Consider the following 17120-nt stretch of genomic DNA (forward strand, 5'->3'; position numbering starts at 1 on the left):
GAGGCCGTAGCCTCGTGTTACTGTCTCGAGAAAGTCCCCAGCAGACATTGTGAACATCTCCTGCTGATTACTCTTTAGAGTCAGCAGAGATGAGATGTCTCCCACCCTCAGAGTCTCAATTTTGTCGCGTTCTTGGGGTCCAATCCCCACCAACACTGCCCATGCGTGTGGTGGTGGTGTTTTTAACAACCTCAGCCGTCACTGCGATAGCACGTGATGGTGGAAGCTTCACAGTACCAGCCGCCACTGCGTGTTGCACGTGATAGTGGAGGCTTCACAGCACCAGCCGCCACCACGCTTGCACGTGATAGTGGTGGCTTCAAAGCCCCAGCTGACACTGCATTTGCACGTGACAGTGGAAGCTCCACAGCCCCAGTCGCCACTGTGTCTGCACGTGACGAAGGCGGCTTCAAAACCCCTGACGCCACCACGCTCAGTGGCGGTGGCTTTAAAACCCCTGTCGCCACTACGCATGCGCGTGGCGAAGTTGCCTTCACAGACCCGTTCTAATGTCCGCCTTTTGAGAGATGCCGTAGCTGCTCTCAAAAGGGGAACAATAATAATAATAATAATAATAATAATAAATGGGATTTATATAGCGCTTTTCTAGACCCAAAGACGCTTGATAGGCGGACTGTTTATTGGTTTTATTGTTTTTTATTGTTTTTCATTTCATTTTTTGAGCTGCGCCCTCGGTTTTAGCCTGGATGCGTCAGCGGAAATGGTTTATACAGAAAATAAAACAACAATATTTGACAGACATGTGTATTTGTGCACTTGAGGACGGCGTTGAGGCAGCTCTCGAGGCAGGAACACATCTGGAGCTGGAGAACGCAGCTCTGTCACAGAGGGGAGAAGAGGAGGCCGTCAGGTTGCTCGCTTCTTCCTTCCCGTCAGGTGGCTGAGGATCTGGGTCGGTCGCGCCTGCGTGGCTAATGCCGGAATCGGAGATCTGCTCGGCCAGCTCGCCCCCGTCTCCTGCCTGGGCTGGGGACTCGGGTCGGGCTGCTGCCTCAGCTGCCTTGGTATCATAAACCGAGCAGGGTGAGGGGCATTTCGGGCCGGGGGCTGCCGTGAGACCGTCGTAGGTGGCGGCTGGACCCTCCGAGGAAGATAGAGGAGGAGGGCCTCGTCTTCTCTCCTTTTCGACTCCTGTCTCCGTTGTAGTGAGGCCAGAGCAGAGCCGAAAATGCCCTCGAGAACGATAGGCATGTCCATCACCAGAGTTGGGTGTAACGCGTTACTGTAATAATATTACTTTTGTCGGTAATGGAGTAGTGTAACGCGTTACTTTTATAATTCAGTAATCACACTACAGTTACTAACATTGCCCCGACACGCGTTACTTCGTTACTTTTATAAAATAATCACACTCACTGACAGACAAGAGGGGTTTCCGCCGCCGCAGGTTTGTATACATGTAGGCCTACGTAATCTGCGCGATTTACCCGTCCACATCTCCACGTGCAGTGCTGCATAAACATGGCTGAGTCATTTCATCTGTAAACTTCCTCAACGGGGCCGCACGCTCTCTTTTCTTGATTGCCCTCTCACGGGTGAACAGTTCAATGTCCCGCTTCATTGTAGGAATTCTGCCATGTCTCTACCACTTTAGTTTGACCATCTCTGTTACTAAGTTATGGAAAACTAAACAAATAAGTAATTAGTACCTTACCGTTACTGCGCTCATAAAGAATGATAAGAATAAGAATAATGCGTCTTGAACTGGTTTAATTAATTAGTGTCTTTAAGTTTCACAGACTGTTAGCTTGTTGTGGTAGGCTGGTAGCCTATTTTATTAAAGAGCATATCAAAAGAAAGACTTGTGTTATGTCTTCCTTAATGCAATAGTAATTGGGGGTGCAAGTGGAGTCTCGCAGAGGCAAAACTGTGGCGCACTTACACTGTAGGTGCGCCGCAGTCTGCGTGATCTGCCTGTAGGGAGGGGCGGGCCGGCCATGCGAGTAAAGTAACGAGTAAAGTAACGAGTAAAGTAACGAGTAAAGTAACAAGTTACTTTATGTAGACAGTAACGAAGTAGTGTAATATATTACTTTTTTAAAAAGTAATATGGGGACTCGGGTACTTTTTAAAAAAGTAATATGTAATATATTACTTTTTTTTAGTAACGACCCCATCTCTGTCCATCACATCCTCCTTTTCCCGGTCTGGGAGGTTGGTCCGGCCGAGCCACCTGGCTCTCTCCTGCACCACCATTATGCCCATGATCTTGACCGTGGCCTGGACCGCGCGATCTCGCCCCATAAGGCTGGCCCAGACCCGCTCACCAGATCCCCGCAGAGCTCTGCCTGGTAGGCAGTTAGCAGCGAGGAGATGTTGAGGGCCCTGGCGGACAACGCTGCGGCCTTGTAGGCTCGACCCGCCAGCGTGGACTGCAGTCGGTCCACCTTCACCGGCAGCGTGGGGTTCCTGCTCGGTGCAGACGCCATCCTCGGGAGAAGGTGAGCTACCACCAACGGTTCCATTGGCAATATGCGGAGCAGGCCGAGCCTCTCCATACGGTCACAGTCCAGGGAGGAGGCACCCTGGATTGGGGCCTTGTTACTGTAGGGACGGTCTCTCCAGGAGACCGACACCTCATCCAGCAACTCTGGAAAAACCGGCAGGAGTTGCCTCTTTCTCCTCGCTGCTTGGGGCACATTTTTCCCCTTGTAGCGGGACCTAGAGGTCTCCTTGGCCATCTCGAGCCATGAGATGTCTAGCCTGGATGCAGCACGTTGGCACACGGCCTGAAGGTCCACGCTCAGACAGGGCGAAGCTGGTGTGCTATCGTCCGGCAGAGCAGCCATCGCTCCCGGCATGTCAGCTGGAGCTGATGGTGTGAAGAGACTTTCCTCCTGCTCATCCGAGTCAGAGAGCAGGAACTCAGAGGTATCCTCTTCGTTCTCCACGTCTTCTGACTCCGGGGTATCTATCGTGAGTGTGGCCATGGTGGGGTCCAGCTGGTGGGCCCAGCTTGGTATAGCGTGGGGTCCCACTCTCACGTCCCTAGCCGCTACCGAGTACCAGCCTGATACAGGGTGGGACTCCGGTTCTGCGGCTGCCGCCGTTGATGGACCCCAGACCGACACAGTGCGGGGTTCAATCTTAGCAGGGGACGTCCTCGTGTCCTGATAGCCATCTGACGCATCAGAGTATGTGAGGAGGTCCCATCTCGCCAGGCTAGTTTTTAGCCGTCGGCGGAGGCTCTTTCGGGACATGCGGGAGCAATGCCCGCACGAGCCGGGGTCATCGACAGCCTCCTGGGCGTGTTCCAGCCCGAGGCAGGACGAGCAGACCTGGTGTGCGTCTGTGTCCGAGATCTTGAACCCACAGCCACAGAGCCTTGCAACTGAGTTCCCGGCTCCTCTGGTGTGAGGGAGAGAGGCGTCCATCTTGTCTGCCGTGGTGACGGCGTGGAGAGGGCCCGCTCTCAGCAGGAAAGTTGCCGGGGAAAAAATCTAACAACTCATCCTTAGTCCGGAGAAAAGCGACGGCATAGATTTATTTACGAAAGGGGTATTAACTGGTGTGTTAATAGCCCTAAATTATTTTTCTTCTCTGGTATGAGAATAGAAGAAAAACGTCCTCGCCGTCGTGGTATCGATAGCGAGGGAGACAAGCTAGCGGCGTGGTGTGCAGCTAGCTTGAAGTCAAAACCTTACATCTCGATTTCCGGAGAAAAGGAAAAAAGGTGAGGTTGAATGTGGTACTAACTGGTGTGTTAGTACCTACAATCTCTTCGAAGAATATCTAAGGGTAGCTCGCGAGCGTCCGTCGACCGAATTTAGCTAGGACAGCTTGGTTCCGTCTGTGGACAGTTCAGCTGTGCGGGTGCCGATAAGAGATGTGCTCTGAAGCGAGAAGAGGTGTTTGAATGACGCATGCGTCGTGGCGCAAGCTACTTATAGGGGGTGGATTCCCTGACGATGACGTCGAGATCACCCGCCAATCAGAATTGGCGTAAATGAGATTGATGCTTCTGTTTGCTCCGCGATGAGGCGTATCCCATAGTGAGACATCGAACGGAGTGTTATGAATGAGAACCATAGCCATGGGAACATGTTTCAAAGGGGGGGTGCTGTGGGGATGACACAATATAAACGGGGGGGGGGGGGGGGGGAATCCTACTCTTAACACGTAAGGAAAAAAAACTAAATTGTATGCTGCAAATGTGGTTGTATGTTTTTTTTTCTTTTCTTTTTCATTTAAAAAATAATAAAAGATACTTAATGATTACGAGCAACAACAGCGACTGGGTACTTCCGCCGAAGCCAAACTTTAATGATAAAATAGCGACTACAGACACAGGATGATTGGATACACGAACTGTAAATCCCTCCCAAGCACGGGCAAACACAATGCCACAAAAATAATAAACGCATCAACCACTGACATATTGCAAACTGACATATTGCAAAACTGACATATTGCAAAACAACCACTGACACAGGAAAAACAACGGCATCAGATCTATCTTAAAACTAAAAATAGCAATAGTAGGCCTAGGCACTTTACATGGCGTTCGTGCATGACAAAAATGTCTTACCTTATGCTAATACTCCGAAGGTGTTCTTGCGCTCGGGATTCATACTGAGGAAACTTTTCATCATGTCCTGTATATCCATTTGTTCAATGATGTCTCGTGCACATGCATGAGTGTAAGGTGTATAAGTCTTTTCTGGGACATGCTGCTCCTCAGCCAGGTTTTAAGGCGTCTGAGTGTGGAGAAACTTCTCTCCGAAGATGCAACTGATATAGGAAGCCAGTGGCGTAGCCAGGAATTATTGTGTGGGTGGGCCTGGAGAAATGTAGGTGGGCCAGGGGGAGACATATTAAGCGTGGGGTCTGAGTTGAAACTTCATTAATGATTTTAAGGATTTTTTAATGCACTAATAGAACCGAAGCATAAATTAGCAGTGAAAATAAAAACATAGGCACGGCAGCCTCAGAATGTGTGTAAAACTGACAGGGATGGGTATCGTTAAGGTTTTAACTTTTATCGATAGCGCTTATCGATCCGGTCCTTTTAACCAGTGGTGTAGTGGGAGTTGGATGCGGGGGTAAATAGTCTAATACATCTAAAATCATTGCCAGTGTTATCAGTTGCAAGTGTGTGTTTGTTGTATTAATGACGAAAACATAATAGGCAGATTTCACAGTAATTATAATAAAAACGTAGCTCAAGCATTTATGCAACTTGATTTGAAGCGTGTGTGTGTGAGGGGCAGAACCGTGTGTGTAGGGTGACCAGGTGTCCCGCACTGTGCGGGACTGCACACACAGCATTTTTATTATTTGTCCCGCGTCCCACACATTGAGACTATGTCCCGCATTTGAGTGATAGTCGCGCAGAAAGCCCTTGAGTTGCCTAGAGCAAAAATAGTTACAGCATATATTTCGTGATTTTAATGTTAACAGATCATTGATGCAATAACGTTTTGACCCAATTTGCCTGACTTGACACATGGAATAAAACATGGGCGTAGGAAGCATCCTCAATGTGGGTGAGACCATTAAACAGGGGGTGTGGGCAGGTGGTGGACCTCACCTCTTCTAGGGGGGTCCGGGAGCAAGCTCCCCCGGGAAGATTTTTTAGTAAATGTTGAAGTTAAATGCATCTGTTACAGCCGCAGACGTCCCGCCCTCGCTGCATCCGAAGAGGTGATTGGATGAGACGTTATCCAATCCCCGCCCTTTCCGGCACATTCCCCGGGGGGAGGAGTACAAGGCTGGGAACGGAGATCATTCGGGAGGCTCTGTGTTGGGAGACAGACGCCTCTAGCATTGCGATACTTCTTGTGTGTGTTATACTGTTAGCTCCCCCTGTAATCCGCAGATACTTAGCCGAGTGCAAGTAGAGTGTTGTAGCTTCGTATTGTGTAACGTTGTGATCTGTTTAACCCGTATTAGCTTAGACCCAGGTGAGTAGCACCTGTTGACCAGCTGTTGTGATCTGTTTAACCCGTATTAGCTTAGACCCAGGTGAGTAGCACCTGTTGACCAGCTGTTGTGATCTGTATAACAAGCATTAGCTTAGACCCAGGTGAGTAGCACCTGTTGACCAGCTGTTATCGTTGCCAACCATATTAGCTTAGACCCAGGTCATTAGCACCTGTAGACCAGCTACAACTGTGTGTGTGTGCAGCTTCTTGAGTCACCATTTGTACCCCGTGTAACGGGAGGGTTTTGTTGTGTTTATAAACTTCCTTGTTAAAGTTCTCTCTTGGTGTAATAAAACCACTTATAATTATTACCAATACCACTCTGGTCGTGTTATTTCCCCTTTGGCTCCCCTAGCCCAATAGGGAACGTAACAGCATCAATCTGGTGCACTTTTAGAGCAAAATTAGGGACTAAATCTATGGCAGTCAGTAGGGGCTTGGACTGTGAGCCGTAGGGTCACCGGTTCAAGTCCCCGACCAGACCTACGTTTGGAGTGTGGACTTCTACTTGGAGAGGTCCCAGTTCACCTCCTGCCCTGCCGTGGTGCCCTTGAGCAAGGCACCGGACATCCCCTTTCCCCCCTCACTCCCATTGCTCCCCGGCGCTGTACAATAGCTGCGCACTGCTCCTAGTACTAGACTCCTGGTACTAGTGTAACAGGGACAGTTATGTCTCATTTGTATATAATATATTATGTAAATATGTCTATATAATTACACAAAATCTGTGTTTATTCTTGTTTCATCTTGTGTTAATACCTGACGCAGTAGGACTCACATCAGTATGTGGAACTATAATTTTAGCGTGTACCCCTACGTTCCTTATGTATGTGACACTGTTCCCCTTTTTTTCGCGGGGTTCATGCATCGTTCTCCCCTTTTGATACTGATCTCTGTGGGAGAGGTAGGCGGCTCTTCAGCCAGAAGCAATTTCCGTGTTTTAGTGTCGACTTTATGCAATTTAAGTTACTTTTTATTACTTATTTTTGTTGTAGTGTCTCACGGGTGTTCACAATGTATTTCTGTGTTGTTTAATTTGTATAGGGGCACGTTAAAGAGAGTACTGACTGGAGAAATGTTTTCTTTCTGTCGCTGTTTCGTCAGGTATGTTGTGTTACTTTTTACGTTATGCCCTTTTGATACTGATCTCTGTGGGAGAGGGGCACGTTAAAGAGAGTACTGACTGGAGAAATGTTTTCTTTCTGTCGCTGTTTCGTCAGGAGTGAAAATAAATGTACATCCTGAATGAAGCTACACGTCTGGGTCGTCGTCTTTCTACACAACACAACGCAGAGTCAGACACAGCCGGTTACACTTGGTGCCGTGACGACCCGTTGTATCCGCGACCAGCGCCGTCTGGTCCCCGGGGTAAAGCTGCTGCCCACCGGCGGGAAGAAGGAAAGACTGGAGTGTGTGTTTTCTTTTTTCCTCTTTTTTTTTTTTTTTTTTTTCCCCCCCTCTCTTGCTGCGACGGCAGGTGCGTTAAAGGGACATGAGCGTGTTGTTCACCGAAACCTGCTGCTGCAAGTCAACTTCCTTCCGCTGGAGGAGGCCTCGGATGGTGAAGATGATGCTCCTGTGCCCGCACCTACCCCTAGCATGACCGATACCGCTCCGGCATCTGATTGGCATGGGACAGAGGTGTCCGAGTTAGACACAGCAGCTGCAACAGCTGGGCCATCCCTAGCTGGTTCCCTCTCGGATGTTGACGGGGAGGATGGCCGCACCGCCTCATGGGTCCTTGAGCAGTCCCCTTTTGATGACTCTGTTCATCCAGACCACCCACCACCTCCTTCTGTGTTGGTCACCCCCGTTTCTAGTGACCCTGCAACTGCTGTAGAGACCCCAATGGCTTTCCCAGCTCCTCTGCCACAACGGCCCCCTGCCAATAAGCGTCAAGCATCACATGTAGATGGCCAGGTTACCTCACGATTCGGCAGAGTCATTAGACCTGTGCGCCGCTTCATTGAGTCCATGGCACAACTTGAGTCCCTTCTTGAGGGTTGAGATAAGGCCGCGTGCTGTTATTAATGTGTGAAATGTGGCGTGTTAGCCATTATTTGTGCTCTGGTGATATACTGCTGTATTGAGCCTTTTTTTATTTTTCGCTCATCCACATCGTTTGGCCAGGGTGTGGGGTGTAAACTGCACCTCACCTTGTCTGTAGAGTACTGTGGGTTCTTGCTGGGCCCAAGCGAGTCCCTCATTCTCTTATCCTTTAGGTAGGAAGCTCTTATTGCTGTTTCATATGGTTTTGTTGCTTGTTGTAATGGCCAGTGTGTTTATATGTGGATTGTTTTGCGACCCAGAATTTTGCATAATTCTAGCGGGGTGAGTGTAACAGGGACAGTTATGTCTCATTTGTATATAATATATTATGTAAATATGTCTATATAATTACACAAAATCTGTGTTTATTCTTGTTTCATCTTGTGTTAATACCTGACGCAGTAGGACTCACATCAGTATGTGGAACTATAATTTTAGCGTGTACCCCTACGTTCCTTATGTATGTGACACTGTTCCCCTTTTTTTCGCGGGGTTCATGCATCGTTCTCCCCTTTTGATACTGATCTCTGTGGGAGAGGTAGGCGGCTCTTCAGCCAGAAGCAATTTCCGTGTTTTAGTGTCGACTTTATGCAATTTAAGTTACTTTTTATTACTTATTTTTGTTGTAGTGTCTCACGGGTGTTCACAATGTATTTCTGTGTTGTTTAATTTGTATAGGGGCACGTTAAAGAGAGTACTGACTGGAGAAATGTTTTCTTTCTGTCGCTGTTTCGTCAGGTATGTTGTGTTACTTTTTACGTTATGCCCTTTTGATACTGATCTCTGTGGGAGAGGGGCACGTTAAAGAGAGTACTGACTGGAGAAATGTTTTCTTTCTGTCGCTGTTTCGTCAGGAGTGAAAATACATGTACATCCTGAATGAAGCTACACGTCTGGGTCGTCGTCTTTCTACACAACACAACGCAGAGTCAGACACAGCCGGTTACACTAGGATGGGGTTAAAATTAGAGAACACATTTCACTGTGTGTGCTGTGTGCTCTGCATGTGTGACCATTAAAGAGGGTTTCATCCCTCCCAATTCTTCTTCTTCAACACCCATATAAAACAGAACTGTAAACAGATTTACTTTTTCTTTCAACATTTATTTGAACAGCAAGTGGAGGCAAAAGTGACTGCACCCAAAACAATAAACCTGCTAGCTAACTAGCCTAAACTCAGTAACAGAATGTGGGCAACACGTTCTTCTCCACAGCCGCGCGACCTATGAGTCAGATGTCACTTCCCCCTTTTCTATCCTACGGGTACAGCCGTACAGCCACTCCCCCTGAACCCTGTTTCCCTGCCAACCCCCTCGCCTATGCAAGCCCCTCCCTCTGAACCCAGGGCTCGCTACAATACTGTATATACAAACCAGCGCCATATAGATAGAAGAGTTACGACAGCGGAAGTCCAAAAACGGTTATCGTCACGTGGTTCATGCAGACGAGGATTGTTCCCCGGAAGTTCACGGCGGGCAATGTGAATGCATTGATAACAGGAGATAGAACTACGATTTTTGGTAATTATTAGTGAATAAAGGTTTTGATTTGCAATATTTATACAACAAATCGATATGTGTATGTATTTACATCAATATGTTTTAAAAAATAAAATAGAATTTACTAATATTAAGTGATAATATTAGGATTAGTGTGAACCACACCATTGGGAAAGCTTAATGTTTTGTTTAATACAAAAAAACAGGGAAAGGCTTGAAAAACACAGAGTTGAGACTCAGGGTGCAGGGTGAGGGTCTCAATGCAGGTATTCAGGCTCCATTGAATCCCCCTCTGGTTCTTGTGCTGAAAGAGGGAGTAACAGACAGGAGAAAGGGTTATACACACCTATATAGCACACCTATTGGATGGGAAATTGCCTTGGGGAGATAAGGTGTGGTCTTTGTTCCCAACTGAAGTTATGGAACTTTATTATTTGTGAGTTTAACAAAGTATGACAAATGGCATCAGTAACAGATGTGATATGAATTTCTATAAAGTTGTCTCACATTCTTGGTCATATTTGATATACAGTATGTAATGAGTATAACATGTCCAGTAAGTATAAAGTGTTTCCTAATACTGTGTATTCAACCACTATGGAATATGTATGTGGGCAGACAAAACTGAGTTGTTCTGTGTGTGAAGTAACCTCAAGTCACTCCGCAGGCACATTTTGATGCAGACCAGTTTGTCAAGACAAAAAAGGGCAAGACTAGGCTGAGAGCAGAGGCTATACCCACCATCTTCGTGCATCGCCCTGTGGTCAAAAAGAGAAGGGCCCCTGCACCACGATTCACCCCGGGACCTGTATCTACAAAGCCCATAGCTCATGATCACAGCTATAGTGTGAAAGGTGACACAGGTATAATAAGTATGAACTCTTAGTAACAAAAGTCATATTTCTTATTTTTAAGTGGTATAATATTTTAAATGTTCGAAAATCTACAGTGCCATGTCTTCTACTTACATTAGTCTCAAAGATTGAGGGAAGAAGGGATGACGAGACTGAGAGAAAGGAAAGTGAGGGTGAAGAAAGAGAGGACATGGCTAGTGAGGAGAGACAGGGAGGGCGGACACCACCCACTCAGCCAGCAGCCAGTCGGCATACGAGGGAACCAGCAGCCAGTCAGCATACGAGGGAACCAGCAGCCAGTCAGCATACGAGGGACCCAGCAGCCAGTCAGCATACGAGGGAACCAGCAGCCAGTCAGCGTACGAGGGAACCAGCAGCCAGTCAGCATAAGAGGGAACCAGCAGCCAGTCAAACAGATCTATTAAAAAAATTAAAGAGAAAATTAAAGAGCCAAGAAGGAATCACCAAAAAAGCAAAGTCTGCACTAAGAAAAATCAGGAAGGAAAATGCAGCTCTCACGAAAACAATGAAAAGTAGGGACAACAAATATAAGAAAACGTTTTAAAAAGACCAACTTAAGGCATTAGGCAGACTCACCACAAAGGGGATGAAATGGAGCAATGATACAATTAAGAAGGCTTTAAAAATTCGCTTTGCGTGCGGACCAACGGGTTACAAAACTCTGCAGGAATTGCAGATTCCCCTTCCAGGAATAAGGACACTGCAAAGAAGGATGCAATGTGTTAAGTTTGAGCCTGGTGTGTAACAGCTAACATCAATGCCCCTCCACCCGTAACATCACTGCCCCTCCACCTGCCAACATCACTGCCCTCCACCTGCCAGCACCCAGCTAAAGGAGCGCAAACAACAAAAACAAGCAAGGTATCCCGTCATGTACCTGGAAGTTTGGGTTGGCAAAATGGAGTAAGAGAGGGACTTGAAAAACCTTGGTGGCTCTCTACTCATGTTGTTACAGTTGTCTTGGTTGCAGCACTCAAGTTTTTTTTTGTGCCATTTCCACATCTTTAGAAAATATGAAATAAATGAAGTGAAATCAACCTCTTCTCTAGAGAACAAACTTTGATTTCTCTGTCTTGTGAGTTTGCAGTCTTGCAGTTTTGCTCCTCCACCTGTAACATCACTGCCCCTCCACCTGCCATACAGTAAGTTATGAAGGATTATTTGAATTATTTGAAGGATTAAAGTAGCGTGTTATGGCAGGAAAGTTAAATCTGGTATATTCATTTTAATGTCACCTTATATATATTCATGTGTGTTAAATTTGAAGGGACAAAGTATCTTTTTCCTCCCCCAATATATTGAGGTGAAGTCCTTGTGTATAGAGAGAGAGGTGAGAAGGGGACACCCTTATTTGGGAATAAGGCCAAGGCTCTGGAATGTTTCCCTCGTAAAAAAAGGGTGTGCGTGACACAATCTTGTAGCAGATGTGTATGTGTTTTCATTGAAGTAAATATAAATGCTACATGATTACTGGTCAACTATACCTCTGTTCTTATTCTTTCATGTGTGGGTACTAAATGGCTACAAACATTGTGGAGAAATTAGCTTAAACATCTTTTATTACTCTATATGAAATGGAAGCAGTTTTTATGACAGGGACGAGAGAGTTGGAGGAGGGTAGCGCATTCCGAGGAGTTTCAGCATATCAATTGTCAGGGGAATCGACTTGTTTTCAATAGAGGTGTGTGGTTGGTTATTTTGTATTAATAATAACAGTATGTGTAAAGGAAGCTGGAAATATACAATGTGAAACCTTTTATTTGAAGTAAAGATGTGAACAATAGCTCAAACAAATGGAGGGGCTATAGGACAAATGAGTGTGTTCTCCATAGGTAAGCCTGTGTGAAGTTTGACTATTTGAAAAGCATCTCTAATACTGCTTAAGAGCATAGGTAATGTGTTCCTCGTTGTTATTGATATGAAAGTAATTAACATGTATTACGTATATTTAGCCAACTATAACAACTATATCTTAAAACATACTTTTAACTTGTGTGTGGCAGTCAGGAGGCGGGAAGATGGACTCAGGGACAAAGGGCCATAAAGGAGATGTGTGTGTGCTGGCTACAAGCTGCTGTGTCGCACTGATTGGGTGCGACAGGCCATGTGTTGGTCTCTGCCAATAAGATGACCTCTGGGGGAAAGCACGTACACCTCCTCCTCCTGTGTTTTAGTATGAAAGACTGTGTTTTCCTTTGGTTCACGCTCTTGTTTTTCACCGGCCGTTCCTGAGACCTGTCTCACACGGGGGGTAGAACCTGAGCCCGGAGTACTCTGCAGAGTGCTTCGTGATTAGGAGATTGGGTGATGTATTTGTATTGTTACCTTGTATCATTAAAGCCGGATTATTGTTTAACGTATTCTGGTGTTTCTTAATCCCTTCCTTTTTTACGAATTCACCCAGCTTAGCAAACGACACGCGGAGACGAGGTTGGTTTTCAACATCCTCCAAATCTCCAACAGTTACTAACAAGATTACTTATATAATACAGTGATAGAATACATGTTTAGTATGCTTACTTATATAAAAAAGTAGTATTAAACTTACCTTGTGTTTTCACTCTCACTTAAGTCCCTCTCCCTTTGCCATCAATCCAAAATCAGCTGAGCTGCAACATTATACAGACAGGTAATAATCAACATAATCACAAGGACACAATATGGCTCTGCTAAAAACACTCACTCTTACACACACCAAAGTTATATTGATCTAATATTTAACTCCCTCCACCCCCGCATACAATCCCGTTTAGAAGCCCCTCTTCTCTAATTCAACAACGTTGGACGAAATGACATTAGGAGAACGGAATTTACAATTAAAAGGCTGTTCAACGTGTGTTGCTAACTTGATCCGGAATCCTAGCTTTATCTGTTATCTGTAAACGTTCCCTAAATCTACTAATTTAGGGATAATCCACTGACATCCTTTAATACACATGTTAATTTGAATCAGATGTACTGATAATATCCGCAATATAAATCTTTAAACTTCTTCTTACCTTTAAAAGTCCGTCACGAACGGTCTATTATGCTGCAACTCTACAGCTCTGCTAGCCTTGGCGCTAACTTCCGGGGAACGATTGAGAGGCTCCACGATCCGCCATTGCTGTAAAAAAGTGGTCCATTGGAGTGAACGGAGATGACGTAACTCTCAGTCTATACGGCGCTGATACAAACTATACAAAAGCGCCTTTACGCTTTGGAGCTTGCTTATCCATCTGTAAGCAACTGCCAGCTAGGTCTTTCAGTCACTCACTCCTGATCGTTCACTGCGCAGTCACAGCTGCTACGGGCCTGATGTGTGAAATTGAAACTGATAGATAGAACAAAGGTAGCCTATCAAAACGGCCCAGCCCAGCCCAGTGGGCCACACCCCACTGGGCTGGGCTGGGCTGGGCTGGGCCGGAACACCTGTGGGCCGATAGGATTTAGGTAAGCAAAAAAAAAAAAAAGGGAGTGGCCGGAACACTTACAAATGTGGGCCGGTAGTGTGTGTGTGGGCTTCTACTGAAGCCAGTCCCCAACTCCGGGGACTTCCGGCCGGGGACTTTGGGTGGCAGTATACGCCGTGAAGTTGTTTGCGGCCTGCCAGTAAACCCAAAGCAGAAGAAGACGAAGTGACGTCAGCGGCTCATTTGAGTAATCTTCCCTCAGGGAAAAGTACTCTGGTGTGAACGCGACTGGTACTTAGTGCCCTGGGGTACTAAGTGCCGGCGCACTAAGTACCGGCACACTAAGTACGGCAAAGTACTTGGTGTGAAAGTGGCTATTATCGTGGACTTTACGACAAGTTCCGCACGCTGTGAAGCTTTTCTTGTTTCCATAGCAACAACAACTTCCTGTCAACAGCGTAAACTCGCCTTCAAAATAAAAGCATGCCAAATTACACTTAAGCCATACAACTGCAACGAAAGTAACAAACACAATGCAATATCCTTTTCAATTTCAAAGAACACAAATTGAGTTATTTACAGGTGTTGTTTTGTTTGGTAGAGGGTCGCTTTCATTGATGTGTTTCGCACCCCGGCCGTTGTTTTGATATTCCGCTGAAGTATACGCTGTGACGTAATCATTCTTATTTATTTTAAGGGGTGGGGGTCAGAGGGCCTAGGTATACATAGGCTTGTTTGAGATGAGCGAGACCGACGCAGACCTGCGCAATTGCGATCGCCGTCTTGCTAGTGCATTGCATGATGGTTAGTCATCTTGTCCGACATGCTCTGGAGGCTCGCCTACTTAAGACCATGGGCGCGGGAAGGGGGGGGGGGGGGGGGGGCTGAGGGCGCTGCAGCACCCCCTAGCGGCAGGCAGGGGGTGCGGAGCTCCCCTGTCTGAATTATTATTTGACGGTTATTGCTGCTCCCGCTGTGTATAATCTGTGTAATATGTAGCCAATAAATTCCACATTGTTGGTAAAATAATATTTTGGCCTGCCCCGAATATTTTTTCTGTAGCCCCGGACAATTCTACCTCAATAATATAATACATTAACAGTGCTTTACGTCAACCTCATCATGACACTAGAGAGGACGGCAGGACTGTAATTTCCCGTGTTCAGTGAATGCAACAGAGGCAAGACACCAGACCAATCAGAGAGTTGCATGGAAATAAAAGTGTGCTTGTGTCATTCAAGCTCGGCTCTCTGTGTGTGTGTGTGTGTGTGTGTGTGTGTGTGTGTGTGTGTGTGTGTGTGTGTGTGTGTGTGTGTGTGTGTGTGTGTGTGTGTGTGTGTGTGTGTGTGTGTGTGTGTGTGTGTGTGTGTGTGTGTGTGTGTGTGTGTGTGTGTGTGTGTGTGTGTGTGTGTGCGGAAATAGCGCATTTAGTGTGTGAGAGAGGGAGAGAGAGAGAGAGGGACCGGTGCCAGCAGCAGGGACCGTGTTGTTAGCATCTGGTTAGCTAGCTGTACTAACGGACATAAGGAGCTATTTGTTCCACAACAAGCTGGAGGAGAGTCATCTCCTCTCAGACTGAGAGGCTCAGGTGAGCTAAAGGACTCTCTGAGTGTTTAGATAATTAACTTTAGTCTAAGTTATCTCAGTGGGTTTCAAACGGTTTGGTCACAAATTATTCAAAAGATTATTTCCGCAGCACACCTTCATATGATCATTCTAGTTATAAAAAAATAAGAGAATAAAGGAAAAATAGTTATGAAATACTATATGGCAGTAAAACAAGAATACAGTTTGAAAGGGGAGTGATTTGTAAAAGATCCATAAAGAAAAAGAACATCTGCTTACAGTTGTGTTTCACCTGGGTGTTGAGAGATGTATCCATAGATCTCTTAATGTTGCTCTCAAAGTGAACCAGATTGATGCTTTTAACTTCAATATTTAAAAAAAATCTTCCCAGGGGACCATCCCCCCGGACCCCCCTAGAGGAGGTGGGACCCGCTCCCCACTCGTAAAAAATAGCACTTTACCCCTGCCTATATGCCGTGAGCTGATTATCGAGCCTTCATTGTAACAGTCGCGGGTGTGCTCTGTGTTTCCGTGTGGGGAGTGCTTTTGTGCGTGCTCTATAGTGCCCGTAATAGTGTTCACTGGAGTCCAGCACCTCAGCACCCCCACTCAAAATACCTTCCCGCGCCTCTGCATGAAACGTTGAAATCTATCTATTCATCATTCAATTCATTCTATATTTTATTCTGTAGATTTTGTACATTACTTTTCACTTTACAACTTTTTGCACTCCTGGTTAGAAGCTAAACTGCATTTCGTTGTCTCACTTGTAATTTGTGCAATAACAATAAAGTTGAATCTAATCTTGAGCAGGAACAAATGTATAAGAAGAAGAAGAAGAAGAAGAAGAAGAAGAAGAAGAAGAAGAAGAAGAAGAAGAAGAAGAAGAAGAAGAAGCCGACTAATGCAGGGGTGGGGAACCTTTTTCCGGTTGAGAGCTACTTTCAAAAACAAGACGTGAGCTACTTTTACTCCTCTTTTTTTTTGCAGTGTATATATGTAGCACATTTCAACATTATTATATGCTTAGCTTTAACCTTCAGTACTGTTTGGGTCTGTGGGACCCGTTTCCAGTATTTACTAGAATAACATGTATGCAATTTAATTATTTTAACCTGTTTTATTTGGGGGTGGACCTCACATCCTCTAGGGCAGGGGTGCCCACACTTTTTCAGCTTGGGAGCTACTTTTAAAATGACCCCGCCCAAGTGATCTACCTACAACTCAGACTGGCTTACCTGTACGTCAATCAAGTGGCAAATGCCATAGTAGGATGGATGACAGGCTAACTTTGAATTTTTCTTTTTTTCAATGCCATGCAATCTACCCACACTACCCTTGCGATCGACCGGTCGATCGCGATCGACGTACTGGGCACCCCTGCTCTAGGGGGTCCGGGGACATTCAACCCCGGGAAGATTTTTTTTTAAATGGTGAAGTTGCATCAATCTGGTGCACTTTGAGCACAAAATGAATTTATGGATATAGGGATGTAACGATATATCGAATATCGCGATATCGCGGTAAATGAATGTCTTATGATGTGAGCACTTGCCGAAAAAGAATCTGAGCTTGTGTGCATACATTTACACTTGTATAACATATCCACGTAACTGTGAACCAAATGTACACTTGTATAAAATATCCACGTAACTGTGAACCAAATTTGAAGTCACAGAAGAAAAAAGAAAGTTTTGTAGCTTGTAGAAAAAAAATGAACTTAGTTTTGAAATGTTCACTTGCAGAAAAATACATATTTTTAAAATATATTTTCCATTACAACTGCAACTTGGT

At 45.7% G+C, this 17120-nt stretch overlaps 1 long non-coding RNA gene across 6 annotated transcripts; it reads right to left on the minus strand.

Annotated features, from left to right (window-relative positions):
• Positions 1-9665: 9665 nt before the first annotated feature.
• Positions 9666-14586, minus strand: LOC307018586. 6 transcript variants are annotated; one of them, XR_013802450.1, is made up of 5 exons: positions 13842-14586; positions 13368-13474; positions 12917-12977; positions 10945-11068; positions 9666-10765 (listed from the first exon to the last, which is right to left on the minus strand). It is a non-coding gene; the product is annotated as an uncharacterized lncRNA (long non-coding RNA). The 6 variants fall into 6 exon arrangements; XR_013802451.1 differs by having other exon boundaries at positions 12917-13474; positions 13842-14547; XR_013802452.1 differs by lacking the exon at positions 13842-14586 and having other exon boundaries at positions 12917-12972; positions 13368-13718.
• Between the last annotated feature and the right edge of the window lie 2534 nt (positions 14587-17120).

Source organism: Notothenia rossii (genome assembly GCF_949606895.1).
Source record: "Notothenia rossii genome assembly, chromosome: 9".
Taxonomy (NCBI): domain Eukaryota; kingdom Metazoa; phylum Chordata; class Actinopteri; order Perciformes; family Nototheniidae; genus Notothenia; species Notothenia rossii.